Source organism: Tetrao urogallus, assembly GCF_951394365.1.
Source record: "Tetrao urogallus genome assembly, chromosome: 13".
NCBI classification, from domain to species: domain Eukaryota; kingdom Metazoa; phylum Chordata; class Aves; order Galliformes; family Phasianidae; genus Tetrao; species Tetrao urogallus.
The window spans coordinates 5,749,742-5,762,714 of NC_136826.1; positions in this window are offsets into that span (position 1 = coordinate 5,749,742).

Genomic DNA, 12,973 nt, shown 5'->3' on the forward strand with positions numbered 1-12,973 from the left:
ACTTCTACAGTGACTCCATACTTCATCTTTCCATTTACTTACCTTTCATGGTAGGTGTGCCAAGGGGTACTCTGAGATACTGTCCCTAGGGCTGAGAAAGCCACAGTGAATGCAACAATACTAGAAAACACACAGACAAAACCAGGGGAAGATATTTTGACCTTAACATCATTTTCATTATTGGGTTTCTAGTGTAAAGAAAGATTATTGACTTCTTTTGCGTGTGTGTTCAGGAAGGAGAGTCTTTTATTGGCTCTCGCTAACTCTTAGTAATCCACCCTGATCAAAGAAGCTGTAATTTTTTGGTACTTAGCTTTACAGTTGTTTGTCTTCATGATCTGAAACTTCTTGAAAATTCTCACTTTCTTAATGGATCTATGAGGACTGCTCCGACAGTAATGCCTCCTGTTTTATTATTTTGGCCCAGGATGTCAGAGGTGGATGTTGGTGGGTTGGCAGCAGAGGTTGAACCTTCCCACCAATAGCCATTGTTTTGTTGCTGTGTGACAGATGGCAGCAGAGGGACAGTTTGACAGAATGGCATCTGACATGGAAGTGTGGATGAAGCCAAGGGGTGGAACTGAATTCCTCCATGAGGAAAAAATGGCACCCACTGACATCCATTGATGCTTGCTGAACCAACCAGTGGGTGTGAGCACAGTGAGGTGGTGGGTGATGTGTTTCAGCAACAGTGGCAGCAATATGGAAGGCAAGCCATGTTCTGGATGGCCATGCACAGCTGTCATGCCATGAAATGAAGCTCATCCATATGAATTGGTAGATTACGATGAAGGAATTGTGTACAGAGCTGAACGTCAACTTCAGTGCATTGAAAACGATAGTGGCACTGTTGGAATATCAGAAAGTTTGTGCCAGGTGGGGCCCACGAATGCTCACGCAAGAACAGAAAGAACACCGTATGCACGTTTGTCAGGACCTATTGAACCTCTATAGGGCTGAAGTGACAGTTACCTGAATCTCATCATTACTGATGACAAGACCACTACAATAGGAGTAAAAATGGCATTCCTGGAGTAGTGACGTGTGAGTTCTTCATCAAAGAAGTTGCAGATGCAGCCTTCAGGAGGTAAAGTGATGTGTCTTATGGAATAGGAAAGGGGTGATCCTTCTGGATTTCCTGCAGCTCAGATAAACCATGGGCTCTGACAGCTATGTTGTGACTAAGGTGAAAGCTTGAGCTTCCAGAGACAGGCCAGAGGGGATGACATCCTTCCTCTTGCAACATGCTAGTGCCAGGCTTGTGCCACCTTGAAGACCATGGGGCACATTGCCAATCTTGGTTGGACTGGGTTTGACGCCTTCTGTCTTCCATCTGTTCAGGCTGATGAAAGATGAACTGTGTGGGCAACATTTTCCTAGCAGTGATGGGAGCGGCTGTGAAGCAGTGGGTCACCTTCACTGGTGCAGAGTTTTACAAATGCAGCATGCATGCTCTTGTTTATCTCTGGAATGTTGGTGACTGTGTTGAGAAGCAGTGTTTTGTGGCTGATAATCTGCTCTATCAAATAATACTATTGCAGTCTTGATATCTGTTGTAGTTTCCATGGAAATAAATAGGCGGTATTATTTTTGGAGCCACCCATGCAAGTCGGATGCTGCTAAAAATCTAGGAGAGGCTTAAGAAAATCTGTTAGCTAAGTGATGGTAAGTCTGGATGCTGCACCTTTAAACACGGAATGTCTGCTTTGAGCAGGAAAGAGTCAAGAGGCATTTCCAGTAGGACACTGGAGCCAGACTGACCTGCATCTTCCCCTTTTGTGCTTTCACACCCGTATAAGTAAACAGAGATGATTGGAGAAGGGACCTAACTGGGGAAAAGCAGGATTGTCATCATATTTTTCACATACTTCCCCCTCTCTCCCGTCAGAAGACTATAGCTTGAGAGTTATTGCAGAGTAATTCACTTAGACAGGAATTAATAGTAAAGATCTGGAAGGGCAAACAGGAGAAACATAGATGTAAGCTGCCTGAACACAGGTATGATTTTAGATCTGATCATCCATATGTATAAATTATTTTCTAGACTCATAAAAAGTAAATACTACAGAAATGCATTACAGGAAAGCGGGAATGCCTCAGTGCAGAGCTTCCCATCTCTCCCCATACACTGGCTGTAAGTCTCTCAGCTGTCATTGTCATTGTTGTTAGAGCTGCCTGAAAACATTCCAAATTTTATGAAAACTGTCATGACCTCTTTTCCTGACTTGACAAAGAAAAGGATGCTTTTTCAGGGTGGAGAGGAGTGTTGTTATCACTAGTGAAAGCAAGTTTCTTTTTTTAAAAACTGTTTTAATAGTTGTTTCTATTCTGGTAGGTCTGTGTATATGGAAAATGATGCCAGAATGCTAACAGTGCATACTGCCAGAAATCAGTTCTGATTTCCCTCTTTTGTGCTGTCCTCTTATAAAAGTGAAATGATTAGTGTTTTAATTATTGCTTCTCTTATTCATGCAAGTTTCTCATCTATTTTTAACACACTGGACATTGGCAGTCTCCTGCAGTAGTTTTTTTCAAAGACTGTGCTGGCAGAAGAAAGTTTTAAATCAGTTTTGAATTTGCTACTCCTCAGTAGAGTAAAGGAGAAGGAGCAAGGGTTTGGTAAGGTCTTGGGGTGCAGCTGGTTCCCAGGGTAACTTTTTGGATCTTAAACCAGTAACCCTTTTACATCCATCCAAACCATTTTATCCCCAGAACCTTTTGCTGACTTTTGCTGTGTGCTTAGACAAGTCCATGCTGCGGATAATTGGAATTGTTTCTCCCAGAAACCAAAAGTTACTAATTCTGTAAGTAGTTCCAAATGAAGACTGGGAAGTATCTAAGACAGAGATGTATTTTCTGATATGAGCATTAATAAATGAATGTGAATAACACCAATAATTTCAGTCAGAAAATTCCTAAGTTAGACACCAGAATTTGGAATTTGTTGTATGGAAGAGCATTTATCCATTTGGTTTCTGATGAGCATCTGATGTTTTCAGAGCTCAGTAGATGCCTTCAGTCCAAAAAGGAATCTGATGATGTCGGTAAGTTCTGTGATTTGCACTTTTTTAGCGAACTGCTGCAAAGAAGGTTGAGATGTTGTTTGTTTCAGCATGTGCTGGGGATCGTCTGCCTGGTGACTTTGAGACGTGAGCTGTAAAAGCTGGGAATGGCCCAGTATGACTCTGACAGTAGGACCTCTTCCCTAAGGGATCATACCAATGCTGTACCATATAGGTTGCTATTTGGGTACAATTTAAGGACCTCGTTTTTGTGCTGTGCCCAAGCATGTGGCTATGAATGTTTTATAGTCCGCTCCAATGGCTGTGGTGGGGGAAGTATGTCTGGAAATGAGGTTTCTCCTGCAGAAGTATGACAAAAATGGCAGCCAAGACCACAGCAGAAGGCTTGCGTGCAGGCAGGCTGTGAAGAGCTGCACAGCAGACTGCTCAGGAATCTGCAGTCAGTCAACGGTAGTTACCCAGAAATGAACAAGACAAGGCTGACGTGGTGGCTTCCTCACCTTTTCTTTTCCATCGTACATGCTTTCCTCATGTGCTCAGAACTGTAAAAGACCTTTTTCCTCCTCCTTTGCTTTCTTCCTGCTTCCATCTCCAGCCAGAGTAGAGTAACCGCACAGACATCCAGTGCTCTGAGACCATGGGAGCCTTATAGGAGTTTCACTCACTGTTCTGCTGCATTTTATTCTTCAGGTTTATGTTTTAACAACTGTGCCAGTAAGTTGACAGAAAATCCCCACTGCTCTCCAGTAACCTTTAGTGCTTTTGAGTTGTTGGGCAAAACTAATTGAATTTGTGGAAACAGAAAATAATGAGAAAAAATGCAAATGAGGTAAGCGAAAAGCTTTAGGGACTGGACTAGAATGTAGATGAGGGAAATCAGATCCTGGGAATTGTCACTTCTAGAGTGGCTTTGACTCTGAATGAATGTGAATTAAAAAATACATATTTATCGTTGCCTTATTTAATGGTGCAGCATGTTAACAATTTCGCTGTCATCTAGAGGCGCTTTGCTCCATAACAGAATAGTGGCACTGTACCTTCTCCCTGCAGCTATGCTATTTCTTTTGTGCATGAGTTTACTCAAAGCGATCATCTATCGCCACTGCCTTTCCACTGGTATGATCAACTGTATAAATAAGATGTTAGGAAAGGACTGGGCTTTGTAGTCTGAGAGTAGAAGAACTGGAAGGCAAGGCGGATTGTGAGAGCTAAGGGAAATTCTAGGGCCTGTTAGCTGGGGTAATGGGGAGGAGGAAGGATTTGGGAAATGCTGGGCACAGCACAGAAGGGAGCACAGAACAGGTGTTTGTACTGGACGGGAAGAATATCTCAGAACATTGACATGTAGTGGAAGTGAAATTGAAATAGCTGTAGCGTTGAAGTGGGGATGACATAGTGCTATAGCTTCTGCTCAGTCAGATGTGTGAAATATATATTCTTGGGCTGTCTGCAAGTACAGGAGACCTCCCTGTTCTCCTTCTAGTAAATCTCCTCTGATGTAATAACTAAACAGGTTTTTAGATCTTACTTGCCTGCTAGATTTATCACCAACATTTTGGCGTATTTGTTTAAGGAGGAGGGTGGGAAGGTTCCGTTTTCATTGAGAAAGTGGATATTTGAGGAATGACTCAACATAGAAATACGTAAATGCCCACCATGATGCTCGACGACTTGCGTGGCTCTCTTCCCCTTGACCCTGCTCCCTCACGTGAGCTGGCCCACTCAGGGCACAGTGGGGGTGAGTCCCCATGTGCCATGGAGCAGGCTGTGCTGCTGGGAGAGGGTGAAGGCACAAATGGGACTGTGAAGTGTTTGGACTTCAGCTCCCGCAGGGTGCCATGAAGATACTCCCTAGCTGTGATGTCACTGTCAGTTTCCTTCATGAATTTTCTAACTTTTTTTTTTTTTTGGTGGAATTTTAGTAAACGAACGGTCTGCACAACTTTCTGACATTCTTGGATGCTCTTCTGCCATCTACTTGGGTAGATGTGGAGCATGTGCATGGACACCACTGGTCCGATTCCCAAGGCTCACTAGAATGAAGTGTACTTAAAAGCTTTTGGCTTCTATTGGGCAATGGAGAAATTAATGACAAATGCCTCCAAAATGTGAAAGCCTTAAACCTTCAGTCTTTTAAAACCCAGTTCCCATTGGTGCTAACTGCCTTTTCATTGCCAGATAATGAACCTTCACTTCTGTTATGTGTCCTTGCCTTCAGCGTGGTTCTCTGCATAGCTCCCGTCGTGGTCAATTAGCTGGCAGGAGAGGCCCACAGCAGCAGAGACTATTGCTTAATTGTTACTGTGGGATCCTTATGAAATGTGCAATTGCTGGGGTTCATTTACAATTCTAACACATCCAGTGCACCCTGCATCAGGAGTCCTGTGAACTGGACAAAAGTTAGAAAGTGGCAGCGCTGTTCCTGTCCAAAAGCTCATTAAGATAGACGTCTCCTGCTAGTGAACATCACACAGCTGACACAGGCAGCTTGCTCCAAACGAGAAGCATTCTTTTGTTCTGCCTTATGAGGGCTTTCAGATATAAAGAATTTGAGGCTACTCAAAGGGCCAGCTGTGATATGAAGGGCACAGGTTTAAAATAGCTCTCGGGCAGTAAATGCTTAATGATCAGGTCTTTCATTGGTCTTAGAACATTTGAGGAAACTCAGCCAGCTAAAATATTTGTTGATTACTTTAACAGAGGCCCTTTGTTCGCATTATCATGCAGAGTAATTAAGCCACTGCCAGCTAGTCCCCTTAGCTATATACATAATTAAAATGTTAGACTGTGATTGAATAGACTGTATTGGCACAGGGAGCACCTATTCACTTCATAATAGAGTTCCATCACTGTGTTAAGCTTGTTTTCACCTTCTATTATTTGTTGTTATTTTGGAAAAATCAGTTTTATACGAGACAGATTGTGGTAGCTGTGCTTCCAGTGAGGAGCTAATGAGAACTTACAGTGAGAAAAGAGAGATATTTAAAGTATTTCGTCCACAGAGCAAAATGCAAGAAAAGCAAATTAATCTATCTTTCTTTACTCCAGAGTTCATTTTGCAGAGGCTATTTTCTCATTTCCTTCTTGATTTTTGGCATCTCCTATGCTCTAGTCAAACCTCCAAAGTGAAAAGTTGATGATTATACTGCAGTGGAAACTTTGTCAGAAAGGCAAACTCTTTGATCATTAAAATATTTTAATTCAATACATTTGTTAATTTTTGGATTACCCTAAGTCAAAAGCTTTTTGTCAAACATTACATCATCCTGAGATCTCCCAAGCCTAAAAACCAACTTTCTTTTAGGATCCTCTCTCAGTTGACAGTTTGTGGTGATAAGTTACACTTTTGGCAGCAGCAGACTGGCTTTTCCCATGCTTTTGCAGAAGAACGTTGGGACCCTTTTTGATTTCCAGTAGAGCTGGAAGTTTTAAGAATTTCTCCTAGCAAGAACATCAGAAGCTCTTAGGTGGTAGATGTCACTTCTTCTGCTTGTTTTAGCTACAGAGTCTTTTTATTTTTTTATTTTTTTTCTGAAAATTCCCCAAAGCAGAATAAGTACAAGAAAGTATCCTTAAGTCTAGGACTAGGAGGAAGCTGAAATTGAGGAGATACTTGATAGAAATCGGGTTATTTTGATGCAAGGGAGATGTCTCTATTGTTTTTGACTTTGTGTGTGTGTTAATGTGTCTGTTCTACTGAACTGGACTATTTTACCAGTGACTTTAAGATATGTTGGCCATGGAGGTAATCCCAGAGGAGATCCCATATTTTATTTTGACTGCCTGACATGTATGAGAGCAGAGAGATCTTTAATTACAAGTAAGGCTCTTGATTGTGTTTTGTGAGATGGAAATAAAAGGCAGAATTGTCCTTAAAGGTTGTGTTCATCACACTGCCCTGAAGTAGAACTGAGAGCAGTGACATCCCTGCTGTCTTCAGTAATCCTTTGAGCTAAGCAGTGCCCTTAGAAGCTCTGCTTAGGAATCTGATTTCACAGATTGTCCAGCAGGGCTTGTGATGAAAGAGTTGCAGTGGCTCTGAAAACAGCAGTTTAAGAGGAAAGAAGACGAGAAGATGAGAAAAATCTTTCTCCTTACGCTGATAGCAGTTGTCACATCTTCCCTCACTTCTTTTACCTATGCCTTTGGTCCGGATTGAAGTGCTTATTCCTATGTATGGTCAGATGTTCCTCTAAAGTGCTAATAGGCTGATTTCCACAGAATTTGGCCTGTTAATTTGAAATCCTACTTGGCGTATCTTCTCTACTGAGTTTCACTGAAACTTTTTGAGTTTATTGTGAGTGTGATGTCGATTTACAGGGAAATATATTTTTAAGAGAACAGCAGCAGGTACTGAGTTTCTGGTGGATTTGAGCTGTGTCACCAGAAATCTGAAGAACTCTGCTTGTTATTGGATTCATGGCTTTAAGAATCTTCCAGCAGACCCATGTTACAGGAGATTCATTCTAGAGGTACTCTTCCAGCAAACGCGCCTTTCAACATTTTAATAATTAGCAGAAAGATAAAACATCTCTTAAGAAAGAAACTACTTGATGGAGAAGCCAGACTACAGAACTCCAGTTTTTAGCGATCAGTCAAGTGCAGGTTCTGCAGTTGCCATGTGTATTTTCTGTTCCTCAATTTCTCTATGGTTTGCTTAAATTCTTGCTTGAAAAGTGAACTATCAGTTACTGTGTTTTGTTAGGCACTCACATTTATTAATGTGAACTGTGGTCATCGTGAATGTGGCAGTTATAATAGCTTTCTCTTAATAAGAGTGATCTCATTGTGGGTATAATTACGATGGAGTAAATAATTCTCAACACATGCTGATGAGAAAGAAACTGGGAGCTTGCTGCAAGCTGATGTCATGGGAAGAGCCTGGTCTGTTCAGCAGGGACTCATCAGTGCAAAGGGCTCTGAAAAATGTCTGACTTGGAGCTAAAAAGAAAATGCAGATTGGGAAAAGCTGTTTTAAGTACTTAAATAACTGTATAAAAGGAAAGGCTTTGACAATTATTATCAATTGAATCTTTCACTTATGTAGGACTGCAAAATAAAAGAGACTAAGCAAAATTTTCCTTCAATTCCTAAGTAATCTGCATTTTTTTCCTCTTGCTTGTGAAAACAACTCATAATTTATAAACTAAGTCTTTCAAACAAACTAGCAGTGGGGTTTTTATTTCCAGAAACTTAGCACATTTGCTGAAGCTCAAAATAACTTCTCCCTTTTTTAAAATTTAGACTTGTTTATAGTCATGTACATGGTCTGAAGTGAGTGAGAAAGGCTACTGGTAGGATTTGCTTGTGTGACTTTTCAACTGTTTTGCATTAATTTGAGTGGCAAAGTTAAACTTACTGGATAATGAGTCCTGATTGTAAATATCCTCTAATGTTTTATGTGGTGCTGTCATTGGACCATTTTTTAGAGGACACCACTGTCTGGCTTGATCTAACTGCGAAGATTTTGTGATACTTAGTTTATGTGAATAGGTATTATGGTCATCAAAGCAATGAAATGTTTTCTACTAGCACAGAATTAAGAACATGAACTCAGGCACCAGAATATAGCTTTGGAGCATATTGTCACTTAGAGCTACACATAATAACTTAAGAATTTTTTTTCCTAAATAAATAACTGTATTTGCAATCAAATCAAATCTTCATTCTTCTAGGAAGAACTTTAAGGTTGATTAATTGATGAATGATTGTCTACTCGTTTATGAGCTGTTCATAAAATCATTATCAATACACAAGAATTTTACCAGCAGAAAGAATAAGGTCCCAAGGTGTTGCTATCCTTGCTTGATGCTGCTGTGGAATTTCCTCCTGCATCCTGAGTACTCTACATAAAGTTTGTACTTGAACTGCATAGTTAACAGTGCACAGTCTGGCCATTCTGCACATCATTTTGGTAGATGAAATTAAAATAAGTACCATATTAAAGTCAAGTTAGGTATTTAAATGGGAAAGCCTGAATCTTCCCATTTAAAGATGGAGAGCAAAAATATTCACTGATACACAAACTGTAAGTATCACTTGACTCCTATTTATACTTCTAAAATTAAGACCCAGAATAAGACTGAAATGATTATTTGCCCCATCCTAGCTGTTCACACACTTCTGAGTAGCAGTGTGCCTAAGAGCCTGTCTGTGAAAAGTAGAAAATGTACCTTTGGAACACAAAAACACTAACGCATGCTGAAATGCACTTAATGCCTGCATAGTGTGTGCCAGTACAAGTTCTTTGGGGACTGAGAATTCTTCAGGGACTTTTTCTTGCAGAGACTGAGAATTTTTCTATTTACTTCAGCGGGAATAGGGTGTAGTTTTAATTTTTCCTGACCTAAATTTTCTTGGTGTTGTGATTCTGAGACGGGTGAAGAAAGACACAGGAGAAATTTGTCTTTAGGAGATGAAATTAACCTTGGTGGACAGATAAAGTAATTGGTGGTGCTGTTTGACAAGCAGTTAGCTGCGCTTAATGCCTGGTGTGTGTTGGACTGTCTCTGCCTCTTGAGCTGAGGTCAGCTGAGGACAGAGCAAGAGATTTTAATTTTACTTTGGTAGTGAAATGAGTGAAATGAGTGAAATGAAATTTTTTTTTTTTTTTTTTTTTTTTTTTGAACAAGCTGATTTAGCAGCCGGTGTGCCTACATTGAAAGCTGTTTTCTCGGGTTAAACTCAATTATTTGTTTTTGCTTTGGCTGCTTTGCATTCTCGCTCACAGTTGGGTTGGTGTTATGTGAGAAGGGCAGGGTTATGGGTTCGTATTCATCTACTCATGTTGCTGCAGACATACTTTACCCAAGAAATAAAATAGTCTAAAATCTCAGTGGAGAAGATGAAGACATTTCTTAAACCCCAAACAAAAACAATAAATGGAAACAAGGATTAACTTCGTCAATTTTCACCCCTCCCACAATAAATCTCCCAAATCTTGGCTTTTATCTTAGATGGATAACACAATAGGCACCAGAGCACACCAATGTTACACAAATACTTCATGTGCTATCAATTATTTTGGAAGTATTCATCATCTGAATTGTGAAATGGTTTGACCTTTCTTCCGAATGGAGAGTGTATAAGGACGTGAGTCTTACACTGTGGCATTCTTTCTCTTGTATGGGTATCCTCTAAAGTTATTTCAGAAGAGCACAGCTCTAAGTTCTCCCTTGGTACCCTGCCCCTCTTGTTGCTCTGTGGAATGATGTTGGGTTAGAGATGATCTGTTATGTGACAGGGGAATAGGGGTGAAGCAAGAAGCAAAATTGTTTAGTTTGGTGTTTTTTTTTTTTTTTTTTTTTTTTTTTTTTTTTTTTTAAAAAAAAAAGCTTAGATATGAAATCAGTAGAATACATTCAGTGGAAATGCAGCTGTGCAGTCCTGCCTAATGGTGACTGCCAACCTTCAGACAGCTCTGCCTGGGAAGGAAGGAGCTGCTGCAAGATGAGGTGGGAGCAGAGCGGGTAGGTGTACCTACAGTGTGTTCTCATGGAAAGACTCTTGTAACATACCCAGTAACATCACATGCAGAACGGCTTGCTTTTTTAACAACTTTAGAGTTTATTAACTTATAAAACCAGGTTGAAGTGATACAAGTACATAAATAAGTACCGTAACAATCATACGTCCCATGAAAAGAATTGGAAGCATGATGACAGTGTATTTTATTTCCCTATGTGATGAAAAACTGTAAAAATGCAACACTGCATTTTACTAAATGGTGCTTATGATTTTTTTGCTTTTCTTAGAAAGTGTTTATGATAAAATAAATACACAATCTGGACTCCACCAGTCCTGTCACAAATACAAAAAGCTGATTGCTGCCTTCATAAAAACACAAACACTGTACACTTTCCCCTCAGTCTCTGTTCACCAGCTACTGCTACGGACTGTGCCCATGAGGTGAGAAGGCAGCTGCTGCTCTTCCCGCCAGATCACTACAGTTCCTCAGTCCTCCTTATGGCGTCTTCACCAAAGGAAAGATCAGGATAATTCATGGCTTATCAGAAGAGTTCTAGTGAGATTTAGCACTTCTACAGCACATTCAAACTCAATAGATGCCACATGCTGTGGGTTTTGCTAAGACCAAGCAGGTGCTTCTGCAGTTAATTATTTTGCAGTGACCTCTGGTACAGTAAGGCCTCACGACCTCGGTTAGGATGCCCTACTCCACTTCCAAACACGCACACAGCACTTATGGAGGCAGCGATACTGTGGAAACTCAATGGAACCAATCGCTGTCTTTCTTATGGCCAGGTGCCCATTCAGTCTCTGTGCACGCAGCACATTACCAGCGGTAGTGGTGTCTGTGTCCTGCTGGGGCTCTGTGAGGAGAGGCTGGGCTGTCACAAGGCTGCAGAGGCACAGCTGGGCCCAGCAGCGGCGCCTCGGGAAAAGGGGATTTCCGAAGGCGTGAAATGGCCAGCAGTGTGAGGAGTGGCCCTGCAGCAGGTCAGGGCGGGAGGGGCTCCCTGTGGCCTTGCTGGGCTGTTCTGCTGGCAGGGCTGTCTGTGCAGGACCTGTGCTGGAGCAGCTGTCCTCACTGCAGCCTGATGAGGTTTGGTTCTTACTGACATCAGACTAGTTTTATTATTGCAAATCCACCTGCACGCTCCCCTTTTTAGCATGTTTTCCTGACATGGTGGACTGGTTCGAGCGCTTGGCAGGGAGGGAAGCGTTCCTCTATGTTAGCCACTCTGCGCCCAGGCCTAGGGACAGTGTGGCGATTATATGCAGGATCCTGGAGTTACAACAGCCTTGATCAATCACAGTTCCCTCCAGCTTTCCTCCCCCTTTCAGCCTGTTTTCCTTACTTGCTCCTCTTTGCTGGGTAGCCCCAGGCCGCGCTGCCTGCAGCAGAGCAGGGCCTGGGCAGCACCTGGCAGGCTGGCTGAGAGGAGCTGCAGGGAGGTGGCATTCAGCACTGTGCTCTCCCACACCTCCATCCCTTTAGAAATGGTACACCCTGCAGTGCTGTTGCTGGCAGAACAACAAACCTCAAAATCCTCGCAGTCACTGTGACTTCACTCCCTATGAAGGCCCTGGTTCAGATTGTTTCCACAAAGCTTTGTTTCCTAGCGTGTGTTTGAACAGCGGTGTTCCTTCCCACTTGTGGAGCAGAAAATGGAGGCAAAGCAGGCAGAGTCATTTGCTTCTTGGGAATTCACCGAACACTGCAGCCCCTGGGCAGTGCAGCATTATGGCGACTCTTCAGAGAAAATAATTTTTCAAAATAACAGCCTTCTGCTTTTTTTTTTTTTTCTTGGCAGATGACAGCCACCTTTCTTAAACACTGTAGATGGGCTATACTAAGTTTAACAGAGTATCTCAAAATTCTTTTTCACAAAGATAAGAGTTTTCATAGGGCTACTGTGTTCTAAAGGCTTGCTGTAGCTGTTTGGTATTTGTCATGGGGGAAATCTGTCCTTGAAGCTTGAGAATTGGGAAGTCATCATCAAAAAAAAATGCAGATTAGCTTTGTAACAAACCAGAACAAATAAATTAAGCTCTGTTGTAACGAAGGAGTTATTAAGTGGGAGGTGCCCTAGGAATTCCGAAAGTGCTGCAAGTACTTCACCACCTTCTTCAGCATCGCTTTACAAGGCAGTCTATTAGCCAAAATCACGTGTTAATCAGGCCCAGAAGAATGAAGTTAATAGGGCTGTGATTGAGAGATAATACCTACATTTTTTTAGAGAAGTGGGTGGTGAAAACAGTGAAAACCACTTAAAAGTGAACATTTGCTCAAGTTGCTACAAAAATAGAGTGATTGCCACTAACACCTGCTGTTCAGTTTATGGACTCCATTTGTTCAACTACAAGACATCATCCCAAAGGCAGGCTGCTTAGAAGTTTGTTAGTTTAAATCTGTTTTTCATGTCTCCAACACAAGTACTGTAGCACTTGTATTTTTCTTCCACTACTTAAAAAGAAATCCACAAGCC